Below are 9757 nucleotides of genomic sequence, written 5' to 3'. Positions count from 1 at the left end.
ACGGGCGAATGACGTCGTCGTCTTCTTCTACTTCTGCTGCTGCTGCTGCTTCTTCTTTTTCTTCTTTGGCTGCTTAACGGCGGATGCGGACAAACGTAGCTCATTACCGCCCCCCTCCGGATAAATTGTGCATTGGCGTCATTATGGCGTAATCTCTAGGAACAATGTAGCCTTCAAGTTCCAAATGATACTTCAAACCTTGTCTAAGGGCTGCCTCTGTCTTTTTCTTTTCTTTTCTTTTTTTTTACCCCTGGCATAACTGTTTGTAAACCTATAACTGTTCAATAAAAAAGCCTGCAAGCTACAGAAACAAAATAAAAACTGTACTCTCTCAATGAGTCTCTGGATGTTGTAGGACTGCCTTGGCTGACACGTCTCTGCAACATCGCGTGGCGGTCGGGGACAGTGCCCCTGGACTGGCAAACCGGGGTGGTGGTTCCCCTCTTTAAAAAGGGGGATCGGAGGGTGTGTTCCAATTACAGGGGGATCACCCTCCTCAGCCTCCCCGGTAAGGTCTACTCCAGGGTGCTGGAGAGGAGGATCCGGCCGATGGTTGAACCTGGGATCCAGGAGGAACAATGCGGTTTTCGTCCTGGTCGTGGCACACTGGACCAACTCTATACCCTTCATCAGGTGCTCGAGGGTTCGTGGGAGTTCGCCCAACCAGTCCACATGTGTTTTGTGGATCTGGAGAAAGCGTTAGACCGCGTCCCTCGTGGTGCCCTGTGGGGGGTGCTTCGGGAGTATGGGGTCCGGGGCCCTCTGCTAAGGGCTGTCCGTTCCCTGTATGAGCAGCAGGAGCTTGGTCCGCATTGCCGGCAGTAAGTCAGACCTGTTCCCGGTGCGTGTTGGTCTCCGCCAGGGCTGCCCTTTTTCACCGGTGCTGTTCATTACCTTTATGGACAGAATTTCTAGGCGCAGCCAGGGGCCGGAGGGTGTCCGGTTTGGGAGCCTCAGGATCTCATCTCTGCTGTTTGCAGATGATGTTGTTCTGATGGCTCCAACGAACCAGGACCTTCAGCTGCTCTGGGGCGGTTTGCAGCCGAGTGTGTAGCGGCCGGGATGAGGATCAGCACCTCCAAATCTGAGGCCATGGTTCTCCACCGGAAAAAGGTGGTTTCCCCTCTACAGGTCGGTGGGGAGTCCTTACCTCAAGTGGAGGAGTTCAAGTATCTCAGGGTCTTGTTCTCAGTGAGGGACGGATGGAGCGTGAGATGGACAGACGGATCGTTGCGGCGTCAGCAGTGATGCGGTCGCTGTATCGGTCTGTCGTGGTGAAGAGGGAGCTGTCGGGGCAAAGCTCTCGATTTACCGATCGATCTACGTTCCCACCCTCACCTATGGTCATGAGATTTGGGTCATGACCGAAAGGACGAGATCGCGAATACAAGCGGCCGAAATGAGTTTCCTTCACAGGGTGGCTGGGCGCACCCTTCGAGATCGGGTGAGGAGCTCAGTTACCTGGGAGGAGCTCGGAGTAGAGTCGCTGCTCCTTCACGTCGAAAGGAGCCAGCTGAGGTGGCTCGGGCATCTGTTCCGGATGCCTCCTGGTCGCCTCCCGCGGGAGGTGTTCCAGGCATGTCCTAGTGGGACAAGGCCTCGTGGAAGACCCAGGACACGCTGGTGGGACTATGTCTCCGAGCTGGCCTGGTGTCGCCTCGGGGTCAGAACAGCTGGAGGAGGTGTGTGTGGATCGGGAAGTTTGGGCATCTCTGCTGAGACTGCTGCCCCCGCGACCCGGCCCCGGATAAAGCGGAAGAAAATGGATGGATGGATGGACTCTCTCAATGAGTCCGGTGAGTTTTAAAAATTGAAACTTATACTGTATTACTCTATGATCTGACATCTTAGATTAAATGTATTTCATGATAAACCTTTCCCCACTGTCCTATTTTCCTTTTCATTAAAACCCTTTCTCTATTAAATTTCCTACACATTATTAAAACATGATCCACCGTTTCTGGCACATTACAAATATCACAGTTTCCTGAATGATGTTTTCCCATTACCTTTGGCGTTTTGTGTAGTCCGGCACGTCCTATTCTCATTCTTCTTTTCGACACCTTTACTACCGGGCGACCCTGAGCAACCTCCGGATTTACACTTTAACACCCCGTCCCTTTATCCCCCCAATACCATTTATCTTGCCACAACTTTTTTACTTGGCCTCTGATTTTGATACTTTGCACTGAATAGATACATCTGTCACTTTCAAAGCCTGTTTAGGAAAATTCTCTGCCAGCTAATGTCAGATTCTGGTAATAGCCTTTATAAAAATGCTTTGTATGATAGGAAGCTTATGTCAAAATAGGTCAATTTACTATCTCCTGTTTAAATAAAAAATACAAGAAGCACATATTATAATTTATAGCCTATTTTTGAATGAATCGATAAGAGAAACGATAAAAAACCTCATCAATAAGAGAAATGATCAATGGTATTAACATAGATTAAAATTAAAAATCTACAAATAAGTATTACATAAAACAAACAAACAAACCACTATTTGCGTTTCTGCGTTTTTCAATTAGTTCAAAACGCAGCTGCTAGATTGTTAACCCGGACAAAGAGAAGAGAACACATTACACCTGTGCTAAAGTCTCTCCATTGGCTTCCTGTTGAGTTTAGAATAAAATTTAAAATCCTGCTCCTCACATTTAAATCCATAAAGGGTTTAGCTCCGCTTTATCTCCAAGACGCTGTCATTCCATATCAGCCAACCAGAGCTCTCCGCTCTCAAAACTCAGGGCAACTAGTAATTCCTCGAGTCTCCAAAATTACTGTAGGAGGCAGAGCCATTAGCTCCAAGCTCCGGTTTTGTGGAATAAACTCCCAGCCCACGTTAAAGAAGCAGACACAGTCCCTATATTTAAGACTAGGCTCAAAACGTACCTCTTCGAATTAGCTTATTATCAGGTCAGTTTGGTAAAGCTCTGACCCACAGCCTGAAGTAAAGCTGCCTCAGGAGAAACACTGCTGTGGGAAGTACGGGACACTGAGCGCTATCCTCTTCTTCTTACTGCAGACTTTGTTTTATCATGATACAATACTTAATTTATCTGTAGTCTGTTCATCACTATTCACATGGTGTCTCCTGTCCCACTCCCCCTCGGGAGTGCCTGTCTAGATCGAACGGAGGAACCTGGGTGAACGGAGGAACCTGGGTGAACGGAGGAACCTGCATTCTGGAATCTGAGGACTGGACGGTCTGTGATCTTGGCCCGTCTGCTGAGGGATCCTTCGGCCCTGGGTCTCTATAGCCTGTCCGTCCATGGGAGTGGATCTCTCCTTCTGTGGTTCTCCCCAAGGTTTCTCTTTTCTCCTGCCGGGTTTTTGAGTTTTTCCTTGCCGTACTGGAGAGTCTAAGGACGGGGGACGCCCACGCCGCTCATCGCTACCTTTGGACATTATATTTGCCTGGATTCACCTGAACTTTTAATTGTCATATTTGTTGCTGTGTTTTATTGCCTTGATGTTTGTTGCAGCCCTTTGAGGCGACTTCTGTTGTGATATTGGGCTATACAAAACCATTAAACTTGAAACTTGAAACTTAATCATTTCAATCAATATTGTGAAGGAATTTATATTTTAATAAAACAAATTCTTCAGGTACTGTACATCAACAATAATATTAAAGCCACACCGCGTCAAATTTTACCCCAAAATAATATTGAAATATAAGCAATTATTTATGACAGATATTTTCATCTTTGAGCTGGTCTCCATGGAGATGTTAGTAAATTTGAGATTTAAATAGGTTATGTCCTCATCCAGATCCATACTTTGATTACCCACCGCAAAAATCGCATTTTCTATGTTGAGCTGGTCACCTGGAGCAGGTTTTGTACTGATGATAGTGCACAATGTTACGCAGTGTGCCTTTAATCAGTTGGTTGAGCATTAAAACTATTGAGACTTTTGTTTGGATTGAAATGGTCCGAAATGGCTCTTTTGATGTCGTGGGTTGCAGACTCTGGACGGGGGCTTTGGGCTGGTTTTTGAAGCCTGAGAAGCGTGCGGTCTGAACGTGGCTTAACAGATACTGATACAGACTTTTTTGTCGCCTCTCTTCTACGTCTTTCGTCACTAGTTAAGTTGAGACTACTGTACATTAGCCTTGACCATTAAAGGAATAGGCCACCGTTTTTACATACTGAGATAGGCTCTTACCTAACCGTAGTCGAGTTAATATATCCCCGTCTGGTCTTTGTCCGTGCGCTCTGCCAGGCAAACGGAGCACATACGCAGCCTCTCCCACATGTCACATAGCTCCAAAAAATCTCACGATAGAAGCTACCAAGCTCTTCCACGTGTTCCCTATTTAAATAAAGTTACGTGAAGTGTTTTCATGCGAAGTATATTTACACAGAAATGTAACATGTCGATTTTATAAGCAGATAAAAAGGGGTACTATATTGTGAGGCGTAATGATACGAGGAGCACAGCGTCCGCGCAGTAACTCCTAAAGGTTATTGATGGAAGTGAGCGGGGAAGTCTTTAGGAGTTACTGCGCGGACGCTGTGCTCCTGTATCATTACGCCTCACAATATAGTCCCCCTTTTTATTTGCTTATGAAATCGACATGCTACATTTCTGTGTAAGCTTGGTAGCTTCTATCGTGAGCTTTTTTGGAGCTATGTGACATGTGGGAGAGGCTGCGTATGTGCTCCGTGACAGAGCGCACGGACAAAGACCAGACGGGGATATATTAACTCGGCTAAAGTGAGGTAAGAGCATAATCTCAGTATGTAAAAACGGTGGCCTATTCCTTAAACGTTGCCTTATCGTCACCCTTCACTGCTACATTCTCACCATTCTTAAGGACTGGAGAACTCCATGATTGCCGCACGCCACTCATCTTCACGGAGGTTTGCCTTGCTATAACGCCACAGTACTTTATCCAGTTATCCTTTTTAACTTTCCTGATTACTTTCCTCACCGTAGCCTGCTCTCTTTTATTTTCCAGATACGTTTGAAAGCATAAACAATTTTGAAAATCTTTAAACGCTTTCTTTCCACTATTTTGCATGCAATCATGTGTCCACCAAGGTACCAGTTTCCGCTTCTTACTTCCAGGCCTCACATCCGCAATAGAAGCTTTTGCAGCCTCCACTATAGCTATACTAACGTTAACGTTAGCCCAAATTCCTATCACTTATAAATGTAAACATTGTCCAATCAGCTTAAGTAAAATTCCACTTGCATCAAGATTCCAGATGCATCAAATGAATCAAAGTCCATACTAGAGAAATGTGTTTGAGGAAGTTTATTTACGATAGCGCAGACATTTTCTGCTGCCTCTCTGTCGCTGCTAAAAAAAACCTGTGCCCTCGCAGCCGGAGGTCCCTCCCACCTGGACCTACTCATGCAAATGATCGTAAGCACCCGTGACCAATAAACAACAACGTAAATAATGCACTAAATTAACATAAATGACAAACCAATAATAAGCATAAATGCAAAATAAAGCAAATTAGCTTTAACAAGAAAGAAAAGAAATTAGGCTATAACTTAACTCAAGCCTAAAATAAAGCTCCAAAATAGCTCCATCATTCCAGAAGTTCGCGTTGGGCGTCACCATGAATTGTGCCCTTTTCCTCCTATCCGTTCACATTTGACTGGAGAAGACAAGATCAAATCAATTACTGCACAATAAGCCGATTTTAAAACCAAATTCAGATGAGACTTCAACCATGTCTCAACAGTGCATATAACCTCAGGCCTAGTCTCTAATTCGGAGATAAACCTCTTGAGCTCTTGCCCATTTGCCACCAAGCTTCTAGCATTCCACTGAAGAAAATACATGTTTCTTAGGTTTCAGCTTGTGAATTTGACGCAGGCAACTGTGACGATGGCTGTGCCTGTGACACTGGCCTCTCAGACCCATCTCTGTACTCAACATCATACTCAACAGTGATACATTCAGTCTGTCAGTATTAGTGGAGTTTCAAGGGGAAATGCTGCCTGTCAACCTTCTCTCCAGACCGAGATGCTTTGAGCCTCTTCAGGCTCCTGTACATTATACCAGCCACTTGGCTCCATGTAAGCTCTCCCTGCAGCATCTTACACCCTGCAGCATCTTACACCCTGCAGCATCTTACACCTGCAGCATCTTACACCTGCAGCATCTTACACCTGCAGTTATGTTCTTACACCCTGCAGCATCTTACACCTGCAGTTATGTTCTTACACCCTGCAGCATCTTACACCTGCAGTTATGTTCTTACACCTGCAGCATCTTACACCCTGCAGTTATGTTCTTACACCTGCAGCATCTTACACCCTGCAGTTATGTTCTTACACCTGCAGCATCTTACACCCTGCAGTTATGTTCTTACACCTGCAGCATCTTACACCCTGCAGTTATGTTCTTACACCCTGCAGTTCTGTAAAGCTGGATTGTCTCATTGGCCTCTTTGCACAGTCTACACCTGGGGTCTTGTCTGGTGTGGTAGATCTGGGCCTCTATTGCCCTGGTGCTCAAGGCTCCTGTGCAGCCATGATGAGCCTCTGTGCTGTCCTTTAGTCCGGCTCTGTCTAGCCATTGGTAAGATTTCTTCAGTTATGTTTCGGTGGTGTAGGGGCTTGTCCTCCCATGACAGAACCTCCAGCGCCTCATCTTCTGCTCCCCATTGTCTGAGACATTACTGAGCATGTATCTGTCGGAGCCTTGTCCTTGATGCAGAACAGCAGTGGGGACAGGGTGTCTCATTGGTATATGCCACATTTGATTTGCCATTGGCCTCAAGGGTGATTTTTCACAACCTCATAGTGCAATGAAGGCTCTTGGATCATTGTATGTAAGTAGGCTTTCTTGTAATCAAGTGCTCAGGTTAGTGTGTCGGGTTCTGCAGTCTCGAGCAACTGTTCGGTCCACAAGGAGCTGGTGTTTGGCACCTCTGGGATTTTCCCAATTCCCTTTTGAGCTGTGCTCATGTATTGATCCATGTGTGCTTGTCATTTGTGCTGTCAAGTGCCCATGGAGTGCTTTGCACATTTTGTCACCTTTACAACTACAAACATAAAGATTTTATTTAGATTTTTTTTCTGAAAGTTCAAAGTTGTAACAGACATCTGTGAAGTGAAAGAAAAATGATACATTATTCTGTTATTTTTCAAAAAATAGAAGAAAACCGAAAAGTGGGGTGTGCATAAGTATGTGAAGAGACGTTTTCAGGTCTTTCCACAGATTTTCAATAGGATTTAGGTCAGGACTTTGACTGGGCCATTCTAACACATTAATATGTTTGTTTTTGTAGATGTATCTTTGTGTTTAGGGTCATTGTCCTGCTGAAGGTGAATCTCCGCCCCAGCCTCACTTCTCTTTCTGACTCCAGCAGGTTTTCCTCCAAAATGTCTCTGTATTTGGCTCCATCCATCTTCACAACTATTCTCACAATCTCCCCAGTCCCCGCTGAGGAAAAGCAGCCCCACATCATGATGCTCCCCCCCCCCCATATGTGACACTGGGGATGGTGCACTCAGGACGATGAGCAGTGTTAGGTTTGCTCCATACATAACGTTTTTTTCTTCCACTTGTCCATGAAGGCCAGATTTGTGTAGATACGACTTATAGTTGTCCCATGTACAGATTCCCCCAGCTCAGCGGCAGGACTTCACAGCTCCTCCAGAGTTATCTTGGGGCACTTGGTTGCCTTTCTGACCAGTGCTCTCCTTGTTCGTCCACATATTTTAGATGGGCGACTGTGTCTTGGTAAGTTGGCAGTGGTGCTTTACTCTTTCCATTTCCGAACAATGGATTGAACAGTTGCTCCGGGAGATGTTCAAATCTTGGGAAATCTTTGTATAACTTAATGCTGCTTTAAACTTCTCCACAGCTTTATCCCTGACCTCTCTGGTGCTCATTGACCTTCATGATGTTGTTTAGTGACCAATACACTCCGACCACAGCTCTGAGGGCCTAAAAGAACAGCTGAAATTATACTGAGAGTAGATTATACACAGGTGCCTCTATTTAACCGTTAGGCCAAGGTGTGAACATTCTGGAGTCATTATTAATGTTTTAAAGGCAATTTAATGCACTCAGAAAATGCTGTATGATACTTATGCACGCTCCACTTTTCACTTTTCTATTTTTTGAAAAATAACAGAATCATGTATCATTTTGCTTTCACTTCACAGTTGTCTGTTACTTGTGTGTGAACGTTCAGTAATAAAATCAAAATAAAATATTTATGTTTATGGTTGAAAACATGACAAAATGTGCAAAAGTTCAAGGTGTATTAGTACTTCGAGAGGTACTGCGTATACTACTTGCAAAAGTACAATTACTTCAAAAAGTTAAAATGTAATAACCCACCTCTGTGCAAAACCAACAAGTCTTAACTAATATTTACTAAGAACTGATGTGTTGAACACATGCTTTTGTCACGTTTTTGTTATTTCTTTATTTTGCTCGGATGTTTTACAAGCCTTTGTTATAACAAAGAAGACAAACTGAAATAAAATGTTCTTATTCTTTCTCATTAACAGAGAAGCTCTTTCAGTCAGATCAGGACTTAGCACCTGAAGGTTTGTGGAACAGCATGTTTCAGACACTGTGGCAGATCCCACAGCAGAGGGAGTTGTGCATGCGTGAAAGTGAGGTTACATTCTGTACTGGGGCAATAATAAACCTCCATTAAACAACAGAAGAAGAAGAGGCTGTGCGGTTCCTGCGCCGCCGCCAGGGGTCGCTGAGCTCGGAGCGGATCCTGGGACGCGCTGAGGCCTGACGGGAATGTGCTCCATTCTTCCTCCAACGCAACATGGCGGACTGAGACAGGAGCCACAGCCAGGACTTTAGGCGCACACTGGGACCATCAGCCCGGACCAGCCCAGGATTCACCCGGACCGGCCCCGACCCGCGGGCCATGGGCGACTGACGGCCCGCTGTGTGTGGAGCCCCGTCCGTCCGTCCCTCGGAGAGAACCAGCCCAGCCCCTCGGCCCCTCCTCAGCCCCGGCCTGTCCTCTGACTCTGCCCGGGCGAGAGCGCTGTTCCCGGGGAGCGGAGCAGACTGCCCCCCGGGCCTTTGTGCCTCTGAGCCGCGCACTCGGACACTCTGAGGATTCAGGTGAGTGTTGTTGATGCGTGCGTGTTTCGACCGTGCGTTTCCTGTCACGCACGCGCGCTCCGTGCACGGGGCCCCAGTCCTGGTCCCGGTCCCGGTCCCGGTCCCGGTCCTGGTTCTGGTCCTGAAGCCGCTCTGAGGAGCCCAGGCCCAGCTCGGGTCTGCCTGAGGCATGAGACTTTAGGTCCGCACCAGTGTTCCTAATGACCTTTCACATCTGGGTTTGGGTCGAGTTCATACCTGGGAATAGTTGCAGGTACTTTTATCAGCTAGAGTAAGAAGTAGGAGTCTCCACAGACTTATTTTGGTGTTATTATTGTTACGGGTAATGATTAGTGTGTGAAAGCCTTTCCCATCAGGCCAAAGTGATGGAGCAAACCTAAAGTGAGGGAGGAGGTTCTTAGCACTTCAAAGCTCAAAGCTGCTCATGAACACAAGCACAAGTTTGTGTGAACAGGCCATTCCTCATTTGAAAGCTGAGAACCTCCAGAGTTCAGCCACTGAGCCATAAAGGACTGAATGCACTGACACTGACGGGGTTTTATGAGCACGTGAGCTGGGCTTAAAGAGGTTTATTTCCAAACCGGTTTATTAGACTGAAGCTTCTTCTGAGACACAGACACGTCACATTTCTGACATAAAGACAGAACGCTCTACACACCCTCACTTTCAATAACAAAATGC

At 46.1% G+C, this 9757-nt stretch overlaps 1 protein-coding gene across 2 annotated transcripts in view; it reads left to right on the top strand.

Annotated features, from left to right (window-relative positions):
* Positions 1–8693: 8693 nt before the first annotated feature.
* ptpra (protein tyrosine phosphatase receptor type A) overlaps positions 8694–9757 on the top strand; it is a 52739-nt gene continuing 51675 nt past the window's right edge. For both annotated transcript variants that reach the window (XM_079582105.1, XM_079582104.1), the window contains exon 1: positions 8694–9076. The gene's annotated coding sequence lies outside the window, so the exon portion shown is untranslated. The remainder of the gene's footprint in view (positions 9077–9757) is intronic.

Source organism: Gobius niger, assembly GCF_951799975.1.
Source record: "Gobius niger genome assembly, chromosome: 24".
In the NCBI taxonomy this organism is placed as follows: Eukaryota; Metazoa; Chordata; class Actinopteri; order Gobiiformes; family Gobiidae; genus Gobius; species Gobius niger.
The sequence above is the reverse complement of the archived record's forward strand: the minus strand, read 5'-3'. Positions and strand labels throughout refer to the sequence as shown.